Genomic DNA, 23,035 nt, shown 5'->3' on the forward strand with positions numbered 1-23,035 from the left:
GTGAGTTTATCTTCACTCGGGATAGCTGAGGCCGATGAATCCACTTTCCACCTGTCTCTGTAACTATTGTCCAGTTAACTTTCCAAGCAGAATGAGTTAAATTTATTTATAGTCATATTACAAAAATATAGCAATAATACAGAAAGTTGAGAGACCAGAGGAGGAAAACCCACATCAAACCATCCTAACATAAGCTATTATTTATTAATGTATCATCCTTTGAAGCTGTCCATAGATTGATGCTTTTTAGTAATTTTTAAGTCTTGCATGTTTTATGCATAGTTTCCATGTAATGACATAGTAGGCATCTTTTTTTTTTTTTTTTTTTGCTGAAGAAGATAGGCCCTGGGCTAACGTCTGTGCCCATCTTCCTCCATTTTGTATGTGGGATGTTGCCACAGCATGGCTTGATGAGCGGTGTTTAGGTCCGCGCCCCTGCGAACCTGTGAACCCGGGGCTGCTGAAGCGGAGTGTGCAAACTTAACCACTACAGCACTGGGCTGCCCCTGCATCATTTTAATTTTTAATAAATTTGTCATATTTGAGTTGATATGACAAGTTTTGGTGAACCAAAATCCTTGACATACAAGTATCTGTTTTTTTGATATTACATGTATTACGAGTGACTGTCTTTTGAAATATAGTTTGCTCCTTTTGTGTTCTGAGGATAAATTCAAAGAAGTGAGATTATTGGGTGACTTGATACATATTGCCTGATTGCTGACCAAAAAGTTGTACCAGTTAATAATTTTCTCAGCCATCTAAGGATGTACCAGTTTCACAAAAATTTTACCAACTTCTAGTAATATAATTTAAGTATTTTTTTGTTACTGTGAGAGGTGTAGAATGGTAGATTATTTTTCATTTCTTATTTTGTATTTATTTTAAAAAAGAATAAGCAATAACGATGGACTTTTATATGAACCAACTATAAGCAGTTTCTGTTGGATATTTACATGCAGATAATCTCTCTTCCTTCCTTAGTTTCCACTCCTGTCCTGCATTGCCAAAGCTGCTGCATTTCTGGATAGGTATGGAGGAAAACGCAGCCTTTGCTTTCTGGGGCAGATTGGTCTATTTGTCAACATCAGAATGTAACCTTATAATATTTTTGTGGCCTACCTTCAAGTGTTTCTTTAAACGGTTGTGCTCAAGGGCTCTGCCTGAAATATTTAGTAATCACAATGTCTGGTGGTGGGGGCTAGGCATCTGCTTTTTTAACAAGTGATTGTGAGGCCACTAAAGTTTGAGAACTGCCTCGAGACTACCTTCTAGCTAATTTTCTACTAGTTTCTTCATGGAGTGTGTCTTTCCTGTGGGTAGAGGCAGACTCTGTTATGAATGGTTGCTCAGACATGCTAACAGAGGCCTGTTGTATAGAAGGAATGAATTGTGTAGCCGTGCACTTCCTAATGTAGAGTAGCTGGGTTCATTCTAGGAACAATAAGCCAGTCTTTCTAAGAGTAGTTGAACTGCATAAAAACAGCTCCTTCTGTCTAGTTTTCTCGTGGTGCTGGTGGCTGTGTTTTATTTAAGTTCTGATAAGTCATGGAGTTCTCCAGACCCAAGTCATGTCCTGCTCAGTCTTTGCTTGGCCGAAGGGTGGCAAATAGACCTATCATCAAAATAGCATAGCCATCTTAGATTGAACACTCAACATTTGCCAGGTCCCAGGCTGACTGCTATAGGTATACTTTTGCCACTTCTTATGGGAACATTTAAAGGCAGGTGCTTTTTTCGTTTTATAAAGAGAGGAAGCTGAGGCTTGAAGAAGTTGAATTAATTTGTCCATGGTCACGCAGCTGCAGAGTAGCAGAGTTTGGCTCTCAGATTCTTCAGCTTCCTTTCCATTTATCTCTGGTTCAGTACAGCTTATTCCTCCTTTTTTCTTTTTTTTTTTTTTGTGAGAAAGATCAGCCCTGAGCTAACATCCATGCCAATCCTCCTCTTTTTGCTGAGGAAGACTGGCCCTGAGCTAACATCCGTCCCCATCTTCCTTCACTTTATATGGGACGCTGCCATAGCATGGCTTGACAGGCGGTGCATCGGTGCACGCCCGGGATCTGAACCCGGGCTGCCAGCAGCGGAGCGTGTGCACTTAACCACTACGGCACGGGGCCAGCCCCTTATTCCTCCTTCATGAAAGGTCAGTGGGCTACCTTGGGACAAAGTCTGCTCCCAGCATCCGGCGGCATCTGGAGATGCCTCTCCACTAGCCAGGAAGGATGTAGAGATGCAAGCTGCCCCTAGGGTTTCCATGAGAGTTAGAGCACGTGACCTACAGTCCTTTTTAGATTTGAGTCCCTCATTTGAAATCTACTCTTGGACAATCCAGGTCACGAAGAACTGATATAAACTTTTTTTTCTTTTTAATTTAATTTTTTATTGCAAAATTTATATAACATAAAATATGCCATTTTAACCATTTTTAAGTATACAATTCAGTGGCATTAATTACATTCACATTGTTGTGCAGCCATCACCACAATATGCTGCCAAATCTTTTCCATCACCCCAAACAGAAACTCTGTAACTGGGGCTGGCCCCGTGGCTTCGCGGTTAAGTGCACGCGCTCCGCTACTGGCGGCTCGGGTTTGGATCCCAGGTGTGCACCGATGCACCGCTTCTCCGGTCATGCTGAGGCCGCATCCCACATACAGCAACTAGAAAGATGTGCAGCTATGACACAGAACTATCTACTGGGGCTTTGGGGAAAAATAAAAAAGGAGGAGGATTGGCAATAGATGTTAGCTCAGAGCCGGTCTTCCTCAGCAAAAAGAGGAGGATGGGTATGGATGTTAGCTCAGGGCTGATCTTCCTCACCAAAAAAAAAAAAAAAAAAAAGAAACTCTGTAACCATTAATCCCCATTCCTCCCTCTCCCTCAGCCCCTGGTAACTTCCACTCTCTGTCTCTATAAATTTGCCTCTTCTAGATATTTCATGTAAGTGGAATCATACTTTGTCCTTTTGTGACTGGTTAATTTCACTTAGCATAGTGTTTTTAAGGTTCATTCATTTTGTAGCATGTATCAGAATGTTATTCCTTTTTAATTGCAGAATAATGTTCTATTGTATAGATATACTTAATTTGGTTTATCCATTCGTCTATTGATGGAACTTGGATTATTTTCACTTTTTGACTGTTGTGACTAATGCTGTGATGCACATTGGTTTACAGATTTCTGTTTCAGTCTCTGTTCAATCCTTTTGAGTATATACCTAGCAGCAGAATTACTGGGTCTTGTGGTAATTCTATGTTTAGCTTTTTGAGCAACTGCCAGACTTTTCCACAGTGGCTGTACCATTTTACACTCCCAACAGCAGCATATGAGGGTTTCAGTTTCTCCATATGCTTGCCAACACTTGTTATTTTCTGTATGTTTGCTTGTTTTTTAATTATAGCCATCCTTGTACGTGTGAAGTAGTATCTCATTGTGGTTTTGATTTGCTTTTCCCTAATAACTAAGGTGTTGAGCATCTTTTCATGTGCTTATTGGCCATTTGTATATCTTCTTTGGAGAAATATCTATTCAAGTCCTTTGCCCATTTTTAAATTGGGTTGTGTGTCTTTTTGTTGTTGAGTTTTAGGAGTTCTTATATATTCTGGTTATTAAACTCTTATCAGATATATGATTTGCAAATATTTTCTCTCTTTCATTCTGTAGGTTGTCTTCACTTTCTTGATAATGTCCTTTGATGCATGAAAGTTTTTAATTTTGGTGAAGTCCAGTTAATCTGTTTTTTCTTTTGCTGCTCATGCTTTTGGTGTCATGTCTGAGAATCCATTGCCAAATCCAAGGTCATGAAGATTTATTCCTATGTTTTTGTCTTAGAGTTTTATAGTTTTAGCTCTTACATTTAGGTTGTTGACCCATTTTGAGTTAATTTTTGTATCTGGTGTGAGGTAGGGATCCAACTTCATTGTTTTGTATATGGATACCCAGTTGTTTCAGCACCATTTGTTAAAGACTGATATAAGCTGTTTAATTACATCACTTAATGACGGGAATACATTCTGAGAAATGTGTTGGTAGGTGATTTTATCATTGTGCAAACATCATAGAGTGTACTTACAATAACCTAGATGGTCTAGCCTACTACACACTTAGGCTATATGGTACTAATCTTATGGGACCACCGTCGGATATGCGATCCGTGGTTGACTGAAACGTCGTTATGTGGTGCTTGACTTTACTTGTTTTCTGTATCACTCACTGGCATTTATATTTTACTTTGGGTTTTTGCTTCATCGCTTTCTCTTCTCAACCTCTACACTCTCCCACTCTGCCCACCTTTCTTCCCTTAAAACAGAATACATGGATGTTTTGCGTGTGTTACAGCTTTGCTGCTTGACATGTATAAGATATACTTAATAAATGTGAGTTCCTTTCTTTTAATTTTGTGTAGTTATTTTTAAGTGTCTTATGTTCCAAAATAGGTTACTTATAAGGACCTTCAGGGTAGGGTGTATATTATATTTCTTTGTTTCCCAGTTTCTGACCCTCTTTTGTCCCCCCACTCTAGTGCCCAGTCTGGTACCATGCAAATGATGTGCTTAACTTTTCTTTTTCTTTTTTTTTTGCTGGGGAAGATTGGCCCCTGGCTAACATCAGTGCCCGTCTTCCTCTACTTTATATGTGGGATGCCTGCCACAGCATGGCCTGATAAACAGTGCATAGGTCGGTGCCCAGGATCTGAACCTGTGAACCCTGGACTGCTGGAGCGGAGTGCACGAACTTAACCACTATGCCACTGGGCTGGCCCCGATGTGCTTAGCTTTTATTAACTGTATTGTGAAGCTAAACATAGATCTTTGGGTAATTGCAGAAAATTATCCTTAAAAGATAATGATCAGTATATTATGAAGTTTTTCAAGATTTTTAAAAAATTTTATTGAGGTCATATTGGTTTATAACATTGTGTGATTTCAGGTATACGTTATTATATATCAGTTTCTGTATAGACTGCATCGTGCTGACCACCAATAGTCTAGTTTTTACCTGTGACCGTACACATGTGCCCCTTTCGCCCACCCCCCACAACCCCCTTCCTCTCTGGTAACTACTAATCTGTTCTCTTTGTCCATGTGTTTGTTTATCTTCCACATATGAGTGAAATCACACAGTGTTTGTCTTTCTCTGGCTTATTTCGCCTAATATAATACCCTCAGGGTTCATCCATGTTGTTGCATTTTAAGTCATTTTCCCAAATGTGGAGATTGTTAGTAGTATCTAGGTCTTTTTAATGCCTTAGGAATTTTTTTTGTATGTGACGAGATATGTGGATAAACCTCAGTTAGGTTGCATAATATGGGGTTCATTTCATGGATGACTGAAAAATTTTTAACTTATTTAAGATTATGATGAGTTTTAATTTTGGAATTTTACTCATTTTAGGTGTGATTTTGTATATTTAGACCCTGCTTTTTCACTTTTGACAAATGCTCTTAGTTTTGAAAATTATTTTGAGTTTGTGCCATGAGTTTGTGTTACTTTCTTTTTTTCCCCCCCAAAGCCGCAGTAGATAACTGTATGTCATAGCTGTACATCCTTCTAACAAAAAAATTAAATTTCATTAGAAAATTCTTTTTTTGCCTTAGAAATCCCACAAGTTAACTAGCGAAGAAGTGTCTGATCTTTCTCTCTAGGTGCATGTTATCAGATTTTCCTCCATGACATTCTTTAGTGTTTAGTAGGGCCTAATGTTACTTGTGCTAAGTGATCAGACTGCCCTTGGGAGTCCATTTTGTAATCTACCGTCCAGATGTCAGTGAAGGGAAGGCTTAGCTTGAAGATTGGCCTTTGGTGTTTTGTTTTCCAGTAAGTTTTGACTCCTAAGTAGGTATTTCTTAGTATCTTGTTATATAAACATTTTTATCCTCTGAGATACTGGCTGTTCATCCGGTGCTTATTTTAGCAGATCCTTACTATTAACAGTGAAAACAAAGAAAGGAATTATTTTATTCTTTTATTTTCTAGTTCTAAGCAACATAACATCAGAGAGGCCAGAGCAAATCCAGTATTTCACATGCTTTCAAGGTAATTGTCAACCAACAAACTGATTCCACAAGAGCTTGCACTCCCTTAGTAGGAATAATGGTTTATGCCGGGGAGAGTAAGAAGGAGAGATGCTATTTTCTTTCCCTGCCCTGGCCTTACTTATGGAGAAGTTGGGCCTGGTATGTATCTGAATCTGTAACTAAATCTTTGTGTGTGTACTTCGTCTAAAAAATTTGATTCAAGAAGCATTTTTATCATTTAATATATCACCCTCCAGGCATGGGATCCCATTCTGAGGAGGGTGGCCCTTTAAAAAGAAGTGCTCTCAATGCCACATTGCTCTCTGTGGTGCTGATTTGGGCTGATGGGTGTGGTATTTTAGCCTATTGCTGATTGAGTTTACCTGTTGGTAGTGATTGGCATGCCAAGTAGATTGCCTATGGCCTGTGATTGCATTTTTCAAGTGAACATGATGGAAGAAGCTTTCCATTCTCTCATTCATTTCAGAACTTGGAGTAGATTTCTGAAATTGCCAAAGCAGCATTTGTTTGGACAAAGTAATATTTAGCTGAGTTGTATAGTAATGATTTATGGAATCATGAAAGAATGACTAAGCACTGGAAGATTAGGAACATCTCCTAATCATTTTATTGCTAGACCTCCTTTGAGGTGGGATGGCGTGACTGGAGGGGATGCAGAAAGGGTGTATATAGGTGTTAATGAGAAGTAGACCAAAAACACAGAGAGCCTTTAATGAAAACCACTGCCATTAAAATAAGAGAGTTATTCTGGGGTACATCCTGGGCAATTAGTAGAGATTGCACAAACTATATACCTTGATCAGAATCTTCATTCAACAGACTTTACTATTGTGTCCAAGGACAGAGAGAGAGGCTCTCAGCCCTGTTTCCAAAGAGCTCCATCCCTGAGAAGGAAGGCAGACAAATAAGGAGATGGTTATGATTCCTGTGTTAAGTGTGCTGCTGTGGGAAGACTCAAGAGGAAAGGGCTCCTAATCTGGGGGTGGGGGGAAATGTGTCTCCTTCCTATTTTTTCTTTTTTTTGGTGAGGAAGATCAGCCCTGAGCTAACATCTGGTGCCAATCCTCCTCTTTTTGCTGAGGAAGATTGGCTCTGGGCTAACATCCGTGCCCATCTTCCTCTACTTCATATGTAGGGTGCCTGCCACAGCATGGCTTGGTAAGCAGTGTGTAGGTCTGTGCCCGGAATCCAAACCTGCCAACCCTGGGCCGCCGAAGCGGAACACACAAACTTAACCACTACGCCACTGGGCTGGCCCCTTCTTCCTATTTTGATATGAAGGATGTAAGGCCCTGAACCAGGTACACATGCCCCTGGTTGTGTACTCTGGGGCCTGTTTGTTGCCTTCCATTTATGAGAGCTCTGTTGGCTGGAGACCTGGCTTGTGACCACAGGACAAGGAGCCTGACTTGGCCATATTAACACCATGGTCTAATTTTGTGAAGTGGCTACAGGCGAGAGCCAAGAAAAGCACGCTTGCTGAGAGAAGGCTGTTTGAAACTCTAGGTCTTGATAAATTCAAGGCTTTTTTGTTTTCAAATCTTTACTTGAGTCATCAACTGATCAGTGATTCAATTTGGAATTTTGGGGGCGGGGGTTAGACATTGTGCTTTTGGGAAACTGGTTGCTATTGAGATTGCTTCTGGATAGTGATGGCATTATTAAAATTATATAATTTCTTTTTTTTGTGAGGAAGATCAGCCCTGAGCTAACATCCATGCCAGTGCCCTCTTTTTGCTGAGGAAGACTGGCCCTGGGCTAACATGTGTGCCCATCTTCCTCCACTTTATATGGGACGCCAGCACAGCATGGCCTGACAAGTGGTGCGTTGTTGCGTGCCTGGGATCCGAACCCGGGCCGCCAGTAGCGGAGCGTGCTAACTTAACCACTACGCCATGGGGCCAGCCCCTAAAATTATGTAATTTTTTAGATACAAACTTATTACATGCATTATTGGCTGTAAAAATTTTTCTAAAGGTACGTAGGGAATATTCTTTCTTTTTTTTTGAATGTTCTGTTGTTTTATTATTTGTTATACCTTACACATACTTGATAAATATTATATCTATTCTATTTTAAACAGCTTTTTTGAGGTGGAATTGACATATAATAAACTGTACATATTGGGGCCCGCCCCGTGGCGTAGCGGTTGAGCGGGCGCCCTCCGCTGCTGGCGGCCGGTTAGTATCCCAGAGGCGCACTGACGCACCACTTGTCAGGCCATGCTGTGGCAGCATCCCATATAAAGTGGAGGAAGATGGGCACGGATGTTAGCCCAGGGCCAGTCTTCCTCAGCAAAAAGAGGATTGGGCGTGGATGTTAGCTCAGGGCTGATCTTCCTCACCAAAAAAAACAAAAAACAAACAAACAAAAAAACTACATATTTAAAGTGCACAGTTTGATAAGTTTTGACATATGTACGTACCCATGAAACCATCACTTCAGTCAAGATAATGGACATGTCCATCATCCCCACAAGTTTCCTCTTTCTGCTTTGTGATCCGTCCCTCCTGGGCTCCCCATCCCAAGGCGACCACTTCTCTGTGTTCTGTCACTAGAGAGTGGTTTGCATCTCTGAGAACTTTATGGAAATGGAATCATTTGTACTTTTTTGTCTAGCTTCTTCCACTCAGCTAAATGATTTTGAGAGTCATCCACATTGTTGCATGTATTCATTGATTTTATTGCTGAGTACGTAGGGGATATTCTTATGTCCCTTTTTATTATGAGCAAGTTTAAATTTGTTGTAGTCATATATGAAGATTCCTTTCATCTTGTTTAAATTCTCTGGAAAGGAGAAATAGAACTGCTACTTAAATGCATTAAATTTTTTTATTATAAAATATTAATTTTTTGAACAGGTAATACACATGATCTAAAATTTAAGTTTTCCTCTTATCGTATCTGCCATCCACCCAGTCCCTTTCCTGGGGACATCAATGTTATTAATTATATATGTGAAAAAAATGCGTATATAACACACATACACACTTTTCCCACCCTTTTTTGTACAGATGGTAGCCTATTACAGACTACCCTGCATCTTGCTTTTTTTTTTTTTTAACTTAATGGAAATCATTCTATGTCAGTACATTAAAGGCTTCCTCATTGTTTTTTTAAATGAAGAGTGTGGCTGAATAGTATGCCATTGTGTGGCATACCATGATTTACCTAGCCCTCTATTGAGGAACAGTTAGTTTTTCTAGTCTTTTGTGTTTATAAACTATGCCACAAAGAATACTCCTACAATAATTTATTTTGCACATGTATGAATAAATAAATTCCTGTAAGTCAACATTTTGGGTTGAAAGTTTTGTGCCTTTAAAATTTTTGCCGAGTTATCCACCTTACAGGTTTTAACAAAACCCAACCTGCAATATGAGAATCCTGTAGTTAATACACTTAAAAGTGTAATTTTGTAAAAGCATATGACCCTGTCTTGTCATGTGTCATTTTTGAATTAAAACATGGTTATAATTCAGTGATCAAAAATGAATCGAACACTTATCTTCTCATTACATGTTTGTTTTTCTGTTTTTGACTTTGCAAGAATTCTATGACTGGACACGTTTCAGAAATAAGCTTTGTTTCCTTGTAGGTGTTACTAATCCTGCTTTCTAGAGATCAATACTTGAAATGGACAATTTGCTGAATAACTGGATCTTTTTATATTTTTCGATTCTTTGTGTAGTAACTGATGATGCTTTTCAAATAACTTTCAGGTATTTATTGGATACAGTATGGTTTGACTAGAAAGAATATTAACATACTTTTAATGTTTTAAAATTTATATTCTCTTTGAATAGGTAATATGTACAGGGTTGAAGAGTTTAAAAGATACACAAAGATAGAGAGTGAAATGTAAGACTTTTTCCATCCTTTTCTCCATTCTTCTGCATCGCATTCCCAGAGACATCCACTGTTTCTTGCTTCTCAAATGATCTTCGAGATGTTCTGTGCATATATGAGCCTGTATGTGTATGTATAGGTTGCGGCGTCGTTCTGTTTTTTTTAACAGGTATTATTTCTTGTTATATAAATAGTACATTTTCATTGTAGAAAATACAGTGTTAACATTATGGTATATTTCCTTCCCATACTTTTTCTGTGCATGAAGAATTTTCTGTGCATGAAGACTACTTTTTATTTTATAAACAAAAATGATGTCATAAACATGAACATGCTGTTTTCTAGTTTGCTTTTTTTACTAAACTGATTGTGGAGATCTTTCCAGGCCAATAAGAACATATTTTTAGTATCATTCTCAGTGACTGCATGGTATGCTGTTGTTTGGATGTACTGTAATTTCTTTTCCAATTCCCTATTCTTGAACATATAGGATTATTTTCATTAAAAAAAACTTGCATGAACAGCTGCAATGAACAACTTTATATATACATTTTAGCATACTCGACCAATGATTTCCTTAGATAAATTCTTAGATTTGGACTTGTTGGATCAAAAGATGTAGTTAAATGTTATTGATAGATGTTTCCAAATTGTCTTAAATAGCTATGAATTTTATTCTCATCAGCAGCGTATTAAAATGTGTGTTTGATTATATTCAATTACATTTTTAAGTGATCTTTTTGTTTAAATGTAGGACTAGAGTGAGGGTTAGGTTTTTTGGTATTTTAAAGAAAACCATGTTTTGTTGACTAAGCATAAGTCAGTGTTGAAAAAATACTGAGGCAGTCACCACTCAGTTTGGAAACTGTGAGCATCTGTATGTACAGTTCAATATAAAAGAACATAGTTAAGGCACAGATCTTTTTTGTGCTTTTGGAATTTTTTTCCTGACTCCATAAAGTATGAATATAAAAATGTTGTTTTTAGTAATAGCAATGCTCTGTTATAATTGATCTGAGAAATATAGCAAATTTTCCCTAGCTGTTATGTGTAAGCCTAGCAAAGTACAGATTTAAAGTCTATATGTTTGAAAAGTGGTTGAATGGGGGTGGGTAGGAAGCAGTATATGAAATTGTCTTTTCAACAGTCTTTGTCATTGCTCAGCTGATGTTCCCAATTATTTTGCTCTGCCAGGTCACTTATATTGCATTGAAAGGATTTGAAGCTAAACCTAGTAAGATCTGATTTGTCAATGAATAAATGAATCTCCAAAGCCCTTATTTCAGTTCTCTGTCTTCAGCAGGCACAGGACTCCTTATTATTGAAAGCTCTGTGAGCGTGTAGGTTTTCCCAGTCCATCAGACTCTGTGTCTTCAGTGTGAATCTTGCTGGAGCAAGGAGTGGAAGCAGGGGAGATGATTTGGGGAGTGAGAGACAGGAAGGGAAGCATGTGTTGTCGTGCTAGTGCACACCTATGACAGAGCTTTGCCTGGTGGTGCCCTACATTTCACTGTTGTAGTCTCTCCTTTTTCCCTGTTTACTAAGGAGTCATCAGAAAAGTAGAGTCTTACAGGAAAGCGCCTTGATCTACTGCATTGGAATAGATTGTTCACTTGTCTCTCTCGCTCAAGTGAACCTGGAGCTCGTTGAAGGCAATGCCTGGCAGATTGGCTGCACTTGATGTATTCAGTGAACCCAGGAAGCTAGGACCAAGAGCCTATTCACATCTTGTGTATCTTTTCACTTTTTTTTTTCATTTTGGAATAATTATAGATTTACACGAAGTTGCAAAAATAGTACAGAGTTTCTGTCTAACTAGTGTTCCACCAATGGTTTCACATGTTTGGCTTCTATTCCTTTCCTGCTGCACTGCCTCTTCTTTCCTCTGCATTACCCTTTTTTCTCTCTCTCTTTTTTCCTATTCTTTTTTTTTTTTTTTTTTTTGTGAGGAGATCAGCCCTGAGCTAACATCCGCCAATCCTCCTCTTTTTTTGCTGAGGAAGACGGCCGTGGGCTAACATCTGTGCCTATCTTCCTCCACTTTATATGGGACGCCGCCACAGCATGGCTTACCAAGCAGTGCGTCGGTGCGCGCCCGGGATCCGAACCAGCGAACCCCGGGCCGCCGCAGCGGAGCGCGCGCACTTAACCGCTTGCGCCACCGGGCCGTCCCCCTTTTTTCCTATTCTTGATCATGCCTTTGGCTTGCCATCAGCATCTGTTGGAGATACTGAACCCTCTGAACTAAGATTGCTGATTACTCTTCTAGGGTTACTTGTGGGAATGCATATCGTTCTTCCTCTTCCCTTGTTCTTCATGGAGCTTTTGCTTAGTATGTGGTGCCAGGTCCTAGTTGCTCACTCTTCAGGCTCTTCTGCTCTTATTTTGGGATTATTAAGCATGGTGGATAGGTCCTTCCTTTGTGGGTCATTTTCCTAAATTATGTATATGTCTGAAGTACTCAGAGCCCTGTGTGTATTCTTGGTGAGAAGCAGAGGCTGTGACTTGGTGGAAATAGCCCTGCATTTGGAGTTAGAGGCCCAGGATCAAATCCTGATTCTGTTTCATACTTGCTGTGTGACCCTGGAAGTCACTTTGCTTCTGAATCCGTTTCCTCTTCTGTAAAATAGCCATGATAGTAACAATCATAACAGAGGTTTTGTGGGGAGAGGGGGATAAATGAAAACCAAATTTTAAACCACTACTGCATAGCTTCACTTTTTTGTATAGCTTGACTTCTTCCTTCAGTCACAGAGAAAAACGCTCCCTGCTTTTATATCCCAAGCCTTCTTATACCTTCTGTCTTCACATTAAATAACCAGTACTTAATAGGGTTTTCTTTTTTCAACTGGATGTAACCCAGCTCCCTTGGGAAATTTGGGATGGTCATGTCAGCTGTCATGCTATCAAATGACATATCAAATGCTCCTCTCTTCTTACACCCAGGTCTGGGGATTTCATGTTTCAGAAACCTCTTAGAAGATCTCTCCTGTGAGCATAGATGATCTTTTCTGCTTACGTTTTAAGCAGGTTTCACTCTTAGAAACTAAATCTTAATATGGGGCTAGAAACAGATTTTTATTTTTAAAGGGGAGACCTGATTTTTATATATATATATGGAATAAGTAGTCAGTATAAAAAAGTGGGAGATAACATTAAAAATTTAAGATTTAGATAATTGACAAATTTTTTTTTTTGTTTTTTTTTTGTGAGAAGTATCAGCCCTGAGCTAACATCCATGACAGTCCTCCTCTTTTTGCTGAGGAAGACTGGTCCTGGGCTAACATCTGTGCCTATCTTCCTCCACTTTATATGGGACGCCGCACCAGTATGGCCTGACAAGTGGTGCCTTGATGTGTGCCCGGGATCCGAACCTGCAGACCCTGGGCTGCCAGCAGCAGAATGTGCGCACTTAACTGCTACGCCTTGGGGCCAGCCCTGACAAATTTTTTCTTAAACGTGGTCTAGATGCAGACAAACTCTTTAAATCATTAAGGGACAGACATCTGTAGACACCGTAGCACCCAATAACAGTAGAATACACATTGTTCGCAAGTGCATGTGGAACATTCTTCAGGATAGATTATATGTTATGCCATAAAAGAAGACTCAATAAATTTGAAAGGATGGAAATCATACAAGATATGTTCTCTGACCACAAAGCAATGAAATTAGATATCAATAACAGAGAGAAATTTGGGAAATTCACAAATATGTGGAAATTAAACAGCACACTCCTAGGTCACCAGTGAGTAAAAGAGGAAATCACAAGGAAAATTAGAAAATATTCTGAGATGATTGAAGACAAAAATACAATATGCCACGGTGGTGGTGGTTGCACAACAGTGTGAATGTACTTAATACCACTGAACTGAACAATTAAAAGTGTTTAAAATAGTAAATCCTATGTGTCTTTTACCACAGTTAAAAAAAAAAATCTGCCCCTCATTAGTCATTCAACAATAAATGTTTATTGGGCACCTCCTATGCTCCATGCAAAAAACAAACAACATGAAACAACATACTATAACTTAGGGGCGTTAGTGAGAGCAGTGCTCCGTGGGAATTTCATGGCTATTCTATCTATACCTATACTATCCACACGATGGAATATTATTCGACCATTAAAAGGAATGCAATCCTGATACATGCAACAACATGGGTAAACCTTGAAAATAATATGCTGAGTGAAAGAAGCCAGACACGAAAGGCCACATATTTTATCACTCCATTTATATGAAATGTCCAGAAAAGGCAAATCCTTTCAGTCACAAAGTAGATTATTGGGTTTCATGGGTTTAGTGGAGGGGATTGGGGAGTGACTGCTAAAGGATATGGGGTTTCATTTGGTGTGTGTGTGGAATAATTTTCAGACATCCTTTTAATAACTCTACCCTCTCACCCCAGGGGTGGGGGTCAGCAGTGTTTACAGGTTGGGAACCAGTGCTGTGGCCTTTCCAAATTGCTTGTTTTCCTCTGAACAGGCCAGACTCTTTGTGCTTGTCCATATGTGTTTGCACATTCCTTTTACCTGGAATGTTTTTTGCATTCTTTCTGCCCCCCATTACTCCCACTCCCCAAGAAGAAATTGAACTCAATTAATGACTGCCCATGACTGTCTTTTGATTTTCGACTCAAGCAGGCTTCGTTCATTCCACAAATATTTCTCCAGTACCTTGTTGTTAACGGTCGTGGTTATAGGCATTAGGTGAACAAAATAAACAGGTCCCCACCTTCAAAGCACTGACAGTCCTGTTGGGAAAGTCAGACAGCAAATAGGGAAACAAACATACACTAGAATTACAACTTGTGATAGGTGCTTTGAAGGAAGAGAGCAGGATGCAGTGACAAGGGACCTGCTTAGAGTGGTCTTTGAAGGGCTCCCTGAGGGGGTGACATTTAAGCTGAAGTTGACGGCCAGGCCAGTGTAGGTGTAAGGAGAGTGTTTCAGGCAGAAGGGATGCAAGAGCGAAGGCCCTGAGGTGGTAGAGTTGAGAACTGTGAGGAGGCCAGAGTGTGACTGGAGGTCAGAGATGTTTGGACTGGAGACAAATTTGGGAGTCATCAGTTTATAGGCAGTTTGTAAATTCATGGGAGTGGCTGCTAATCATTTGGGGGTGAGCAAAGTGAGAAGACAGGAGGCACTGGACTGAGCCTGTCACCAGAGCTCTGGAAAGGGAGGAGAGATTGTTAAAGAAACTTGGTAGGTGCAGCCAGAGAAGTAGCAGGAAGACGCGATCATTTGTTTTCCCGGAAATGTGAAGTTTCTCTGAAGGAAGGAGTGGTTAGCTTTGGAAAGCTGCGGAGAGGTGGAGTTAGTGAAGCACAGAAAAGTATTCCTTGGATTTGCCAGCATGGGAGTTATTGGTGATCCTGATGAGAGCAGCTCCAGCTGAGCGGTGGTGGTGGGGTGGGGGAGGCCCGATCAGAGGGGCTGCAGGGACAGCAGGAAGTGCCTCAGTGTAGCTGGCTGGTGTAGACAGCTGTTAAAGAGACTTTGCTGTTAATGGTGTCATTAATGAAAGGCATGTGAGCTCCAGAGAAGGCCTTTTAAAGTTGAGTGATTTAGAGGAAGTTTATAAGCTTCTGGGAATGAGCCAGTAGAGGAGGAGAGCTTGCTGATGCTGGAGAGCAGACAACTGAAAAGTTCGAGGTCGGAGGAGGCAAAAATGAGAGTGTTTTCCTCGTTATTATAGGAGGGAGAAAGATGCAGCTCATTGTCATGATTTGGTGGTGGAAGATCTAAGTTGTCTGATATTGCCGACTTATCAACCAAGTAGGAAGTGAGAATATCAGGAGAGAGCTGCAGGAGAGGGGAGATGGGTGCCTGAGGAGAAGGTGGGAAAGTCATTTTGGAGAGAAGGGCAAGCAAACTTACAGGAGAACATGAGTTGGAATGCTGGGTGGTGTTGAAGGCCTTTTGAAGTTTGAGATTATCAATTTATTTATTTATTTTTTTGTGAGGAAGATCGGCCCTGAGCTAACATCTGCCAGTCCTCCTCTTTTTTGGCTGAGGAAGACTGGCCCTGGGCTAACATCCATGCCCATCTTCCTGTACTTTATATGGGATGCCGCCACAGCATGACTTGACAAGCGGTGTGTCGGTGTGCGCCTGGGATCCGAACCGGCGAACCCCGGGCTGCCAAAGTGGAGCGTGCGCACTTAACCGCTTGCGCCACCAGGCTGGCCCCTGAGATTATCAATTTAAAATGAAACTGGCAGGGCTGGCCCCATGGCTTAGCGGTTAAGTGTGCCCGCTCTGCTACTGGCGGCCCGGGTTCAGAACCCCGGGTGCGCACCAACACACCGCTTGTCCGGCCATGCTGAGGCTGCGTCCCACATACAGCAGCTAGAAGGATGTGCAACTATGACATGCAACTATCTCCTGGGGCTTTGGGAGAAAAAGGGAAAAAAAAGGAGGAGGATTGGCAATAGATGTTAGCTCAGGGCCGGTCTTCCTCAGCAAAAAAAAAAAAAAAAAGAGGATTGGTATGGATGTTAGCTCAGGGCTGATCTTCCTCACAAAAAAAAAAAGAAACTGGTTGGAGATGTGTGTCTGTCTTCTCTCCAGCATGACTGACTGACTGCTGCAGGCACAAGAAGGCAGCTGATTAAGAGTGTCGAGTTCATGCAAGGTTCCAGTTTACTGGGCACTGTTACAGAGACAGAGGAAGTTGAGGGTAGTTACAAACTATTAACATCTCCATGGAATTTAATCCAGACTAAAAGGAAAGTGAAATTGGCGAGGAGTTTATGGAATTGAGGAGGTTGGGACAATGTCCTTAAACAAAAGAGCTAGAAGGATGGGCAGTTGTGATTGGAAAGTGGGATAGCAGGACACTCAGGGAACTGAGAGAGAGACAGGGAGAGATTGCTGACGCCTGAGAGGGGACAACTGAAAGGGTCAAGATCTGAGGAGGCGGAAGGGAGAGGGTGTTGTCAGCCAGGTGGATGTTGAACACACTCAGGAAATTGAGAAGAGATAGGGAAAGAGACAGGGAGGCTGGAGGCTGCGTCTGCAGTGAATGAGGAGTGACCTGCGGGCTGATGGAGGAAAGCAGGGGCTGGGAGAGGGGGTGCTGTATCTGTGTAGTGTGAGTTGCAATAACACATCCTTGAAATTCCCAGTTGAATTCCCTCAGTTAGCGTTTTATCTTCCTTTCTCTGCCACCTATAACACCTTCTACAACCCTCCAGTCTAGGACTTGTGCCCCTGCACTGTTGCAGATGTTCCCATTTCTGTCTCTTCCTTCTTCCAGGCACAGCCTCCTTGAGGGCCTTGACCAAGTCGTACATTCTGTGATTTCCGGTAGTTAGCATAGTACCACACTTGTCACCTCATCGGCACCGAGTAGGTGTTTGTTCATGAAGTGAATGCATGGGTTTCACAGTGAGTGGGGCTGTGGGAGGGAGGAGAAGGAGAAGGAAAGAACAGAAGTGACAGGTAGAGTAAGAACAGAGACATATATGGTATCATAATTATAAAAATTGTTATAATGCAGAAAAGATTGTCTTATTGATAGAAACACACCACTTTTGACTTAGTGTGAATCAATTCTGCTAATTTCTGGCTTCCAAAGTGGGCTTTTAAAGTGTTATGCCTGCCTTCTGCATATTTTCAAGGGAGATTTTTGATGTGGTTATTGATTAACTGGTGCTGGTAATTTAAATTGTACTTCTTGATACTATGATATGGAGTGTTATTTTCTTAAAGCTTTCTGAGTACTCCTTCTGATTTGATTTCATGTTCTTAATCCTCTACTTCTTATATCCCACATGCTATAGCTATTAACATTTTCATATTTCAGTTATTCAGTGCCCGTGCTTTGGACCATCACTGAGGCAGTAGTATAGTGTTGTAGTATACTGGAAAGGATGCAGACCTTGGGGCCAGGTAGATCTAGTTTTCAATTACTCCCTGACAGTTATTAGCTTAAAAGCCCTGGGCAGGTTTTTTTTTTTTTCTTTAACCTAACCTTTCTGAGCTTCATTTCCTTGTCTTCAAAATGGGAATAATAATGCCTACGTATCTCACGGGTATCTGACTGTCTCAGTCTTACCACACTACTTCCCTCAACCATTCACAAGTTCCTGCCTCCCTCACTTGCTTGTTTATTCTCCCTATTAAGTGCCATAACTAATGGGTACACATCCTATCCACATTTTAAGACAAAGCTCAAACTGAATCTTGTTTATGTAGTTTTGACTTGGTCATTCCAGGCCTTCTTGATCCATCCATTCTCTGAATTACCACAGTACATATTCATACCCCTGATTTGGCAGGTGGAGCATTCCACCTGTGAAATCTACTAATTGTGCATCCTCTGTTTGTGTTGAATTCTTATATTGATGAGCTTTTTGTGAGTATGTATATCTTGTTCTCTCCAAGTGAGTTAGCATTTTCGAGTCAAGTTATAGACTATCGTTATTTCTTTTGTATCTTCTGTAGTAAGGTGTGATATATGGTAAGTTGATGAGTAAACAGAAGTAATTGAGATTAGATTGATAATGGATAAACAGAATACAAATGTATTCACCCCGTCCATTTATTCATTCTACAAATATCCGTTGAATACATATGTGTTAGGTTGAAAAATATGGCTACAATATTTTCCAGCTCCTCCTATTAATTGGTAGAATCCATTTCCTCACCCTTTTTTTTTTCCCCTGAGGAAGATTCGCCCTGAGCTAACATCTGTGCCAATCCTCCTCTATGTTTTGTATGTGGGACACCTCCACAGCGTGGTTGGTGAGTGTGGTAGGTCCATGCCTGGGATTGAACCCGAGAACCCCGGGCCGCTGAAGTGGAGCGTGTGGAGCTTTAATCACGCGGGCACGGGGCCGGGCCCCATTTCCTCACACTTTTAATCTGGGCTGGCCTTGTGACTTGCTTTGACCAATAGAAAGTGGCAGAAGTGGTTTGCAAGTTCTGGATCCTAGGCTTTGAGAGGCCTGGCAGCTTCCCTCTTTGCCATCTTGGAATGCTCCATTATATAGTGGAATGCTCCACTGTATAATGAACTGCAGGCTATTTTATTGAATGTTTAGAGGTCATGTGTGGCAAGAGGTCCAGCCAACAATTAGCATTAATGCCTCAGACATGTGAGTGATGTCATTCTGGACTCTTCAGCCCACGTCAGGCTGGCAGATGACAACCATTGCATTAATGATCCCTGGTGAGATTAGCAGAAGAACCTCCTGGCTGAGCCCAGCCAGCCCCCAGACTTAGGAGAAATATTAACTCGTTGTTTTAAGCAACTAAGTAAAAATGGTCCTACTTGTAACTTCTCTTATGGAGAAGTCTACGGTGGACTAAGAAGCTGCAGAGCTTATGATTGGTTCTGTTTTCCCCCTGGCCTCCATTGGTAAAACTTCTGTATAATGGTGTACCTAAGTGCCACAGAGTAGTCATGATACGTAAGGGGATAGAGAGAGATGATGTTTTTGAAAAATGCCCTGTCCCAGCCCTTTCCATCCTTAATCTTACTTAATGTGTTTGAAGCCAATATGCTCCCCAGTGCCACTCAGGAAGTGTTGTCTTGAGAATGCCTTAGAGGTTGGAATTCTCAACTTTATTGTTCTTTTAATTACATCAGACTGTCGTACTGTGTGTGTCTTCATTCTTGTTGAAGCTTGTATTTTTTAACTTCTTCCTGTTGGCCTGCAGCAGAGTTGGGCTGTTGTCCTGGGAAAGGTTGTTTTGTTAATTTCTACTTTGCAGGGTGCTGTTTTAAAGGAGAGTGACTATCTTGACCTTTTATTGCTTTGCCCCTATAGACCAAAATGATGTGGCAGGAAGAGGTTGAGATGCTTGGAACCTCACTACTGTAGTGGGGACAGAGAACGGTGATGTTGGGGAGTGGAAAGGCCTGTTGCATTTGGGGTTGGGTTTGAGAGGAGTTGGGGCATTTTCCAGAAATACCTGAAGTGTGTCCTTTTTCCCAGGGACTGATATAATAGCATTTAGTGAGTCCAGAGCTTTCATAGTGAGATTTTGTAAAGCAGAAAACTTAGCCTGATAAATTGAGAAAAGAAAAGGTGCTTGGCTATTCTAACCTCACCTCCGTTTTCTTCTATATCATTTTTACATTTCTCTTATTATTATTTTGGAAAATGTGTGAAGGTTGAACTTTTTTTTAAGCTTAGCAATAGTGTTACATTCTGAGTAATTTCTGATGTCACCACTGCTATGAGGTAATCCTCTGTTGACGCCTCTCTTGAATGGTGATTATAGAACTGAGGAAGGGGGTTGTGAGTAGGTGCTGCACTGGTCCATAAGCTCGCTGTGGCTGGGTGCTGAGTCCCTTTTATTCTTGTGTCCCAGTGCCTTCCAATAATGCCTTACATATAACAGGCCTGGTTTGTATTTAGCTCAGCCATAGGCCCCCTCTGTGTCCACAGGTTCCAGGGTAACTTCAGACCTCAGTTTCCTTGTCACCTTCTTCCTAGTAGAGAGCCTGGGCAGGATGTGGGGGGAAGGAAGAGATTTTTACTCCTCGTCTTCCAGGTCCTCCAAATCCTCCTCCTCCTGTTTGTTTATTTTGTGAATTTTCTGCATTTTAAAAAATATAAAGTCTTTATCTAATTCTGTTGCTATATGAACTTTTGCCTGTATTTTTATTAGTTTGCTTTTTATTTCTCTTTTTATGATTTAATTGTAAATGCTTAGAAAACTCTTCCCGGGAGTATAAGGAGAAGAACACGTATACTTACTTGTTTGGGTAGTTAAAAATATCTCTGAAAAGATGCACAGGAAACTAGTGACATTATTTGCTTTTAGGCAGGGACCCTGGGTGGCTGGGGGGCAGAAGTGGGAAGGAGGCCTTGTGCTTTTGTACCTTGTGAATTTGGAACTATGTGGTTGATATTCCCTGAATACCTATGAAAGCAGAGATGGGGAAAGTGCTCAGAAGCATGGGGAACAGGTACAAAAAAAATCCAGTTTAGTAAGAATAAATGTAAGGGGATCATCAGTTACTTTTTTTTTTAAATTAAAGAAAAAAAGAGAAGAGAGAGGACCCAGTCCGCTTTATGCCTAGGGGCTTTGAGTGTCTTTCATCCTGTGGGTTTCATACATAGGAGTTTGTGACCTACTTTGCAGTGTGCTAAGCCTTTGTTGCATAATTACCTTCAAGAAGTACATACTTATTTGTTAGAAATCTTCTACAATTCCAATTGAAGGGGAAGTTTTTATATAATATGGATTTTGAAAATCACAGTAGACAGTCTTGAATGAATGGGATTATTCCTCTCCCAGGAATGAAGACTTTGCTCTCTTGCCTGTTGCTTCCTAGCTAAGCATGAAATCTGACCTCCTTTCCTTGAGTCAGAACAGAACTAGGCCAGACTGGTAATAACAAGGCTTTGAAGGTGGGGAAAGAAAACTCACTGGCCACGTAACCTTGGGAAATTACCCTTACTCTACCTCAGTTTCTTCGTCTGTAAAATAGGGATGTTAATAACTACTTTATAGTATTGGTTGGAGAGTTAGTGATGGTATATATAAATCCTATAGCATAGAACCTGATACCTTGGGTAGATGCTTAAAAATGGTATTATCATCATCATTATTGGTTAGTGTCTATTGATTTTAGGCCCCTCGAAGGAGTAAAGGATATGAGATTCTTTCCATTGAGAATGAAAGAGATGTTTATAGGAAGGAGTGTATCAGTTATCTGTTGGTGTGTAACAAACTACTATAAGCTTAGTGGCTTAAAACAAGAATGAAATATTATTTCTATAATTCTGTGGTTTGGCTGGGTGGTTTTTCTGCTTGTCTTCTTAGACCTATTTGTTTCTGCAGTCAGATGATGACTGGAGTGGCTAAATGATCCCAAATGGCCTCACTCACGTCTGGCAGCTGCTTACTGATGGTTGTGTTGGTTCTCCTCCACATGGCCTCTCGTGTTCCAGGAGGCTGGAGCAGCTTCCTGACAGCATGACGGTCCCAGGGCCCCATTCTAAGAGGGCAGGCTCCAGTGCTTGCTGTCACATCTCACTCGCTTTTGCAGTTGTTGATTTCCCACTGGCCAAAGCAAGTCACGGGGCCAAGCCCAGAGTCGCTCTGGGAGCGAACTTAAACTCCACCTTGGTGGGGGAAGAGTAGCAAAGAATTTATGGTCATATTTTATCCACCGCAAGCCCGAACTTGTTTGATCTGCTTCTTGGGCTAATATTGGCCCAGAAAGAAAAGGTTCTGTTGGTTCTCCAGTTTTCCTATATCACTTATACCTTTTTTGTTCCAACATAGGAGCTAATTAAGGAGCTAGAGATACTTTGTTTGGGCTAAAAATTAGAATGAAGGGTAATAGCTGCTTTTATGTATTTGATCTTTCTTGTGTGAAGGAGGGACTGTTTCAGAGTGTGGAAATGACTGGAAGCAGATATCTCCTCCATTTAAGGAAGGATTGCCATATGAGAGAGTTGTCTTGAATGCCATCCTGCCCCCAACCCCCTGCGTTATTAGAAGATGGGTAATGCTGTGCCAGGGGCTTTGAAGGGGGGTTTTCCTCATTGAATGACTCTAGACTCTACTTACATGATTCCTGTTGGTATCAAAAGTCTCTGATTCTAGAACTCAAGAAAGAACGTTGTTCTTTTTATGTTGAGAATAGGGATGCAGTAGGATGATGTTACAAAGCATTACTGTGCTCAGCCTGGAAGAGTTACCTGCATGGAATTTTAATTTTATTTAATTTAGCAGTACATATTTACCTGCTGAACCCCTGAAAGCTGGGATTTACTGTTGTGTGAAGAACATTTCTATTTAGTACAGTGTCAGGGAGGTGCTGCATCTTGAAGACAGGTTTTCTGTGGGTCTTCTTAGGTTAGAATGAAAGGAAATGAGAGAAGAAGTTGAAGTAAGAAATAAATGTGTACGATTGGTCCAGCAGATTAACTGGTCAGCTTGTTCAATTTGTCTAGTGAAAACGATTTTGGTATTTTCCCTATGTCATCTGTTTTGCCCCACCCCAAACATGATTTTGAGATCGCCTGATTTTATAACAAACACCAGCCCCAAATGGCGCTATTGTCAGCTGAGAATACTGTGTCAATAACTGATGAGAATGTGAGCCTGTTTCTTTTTCTCCCTCTGTCACTCTTCCTTGTTGGAGGAAGGAGGAGGCAGGGACTACTGCTCACCC

General features: G+C 40.9%; 1 protein-coding gene across 1 annotated transcript in view; it reads left to right on the forward strand.

Annotated features, from left to right (window-relative positions):
- The window catches only part of CLASP1 (cytoplasmic linker associated protein 1), a 260,490-nt gene that overhangs the window by 4,151 nt on the left and 233,304 nt on the right, over window positions 1-23,035 (forward strand). The gene's annotated exons all lie outside the window — the stretch shown is intronic.

This window comes from Diceros bicornis, chromosome 10, assembly GCF_020826845.1.
Source record: "Diceros bicornis minor isolate mBicDic1 chromosome 10, mDicBic1.mat.cur, whole genome shotgun sequence".
Classification (NCBI taxonomy): Eukaryota; Metazoa; Chordata; class Mammalia; order Perissodactyla; family Rhinocerotidae; genus Diceros; species Diceros bicornis.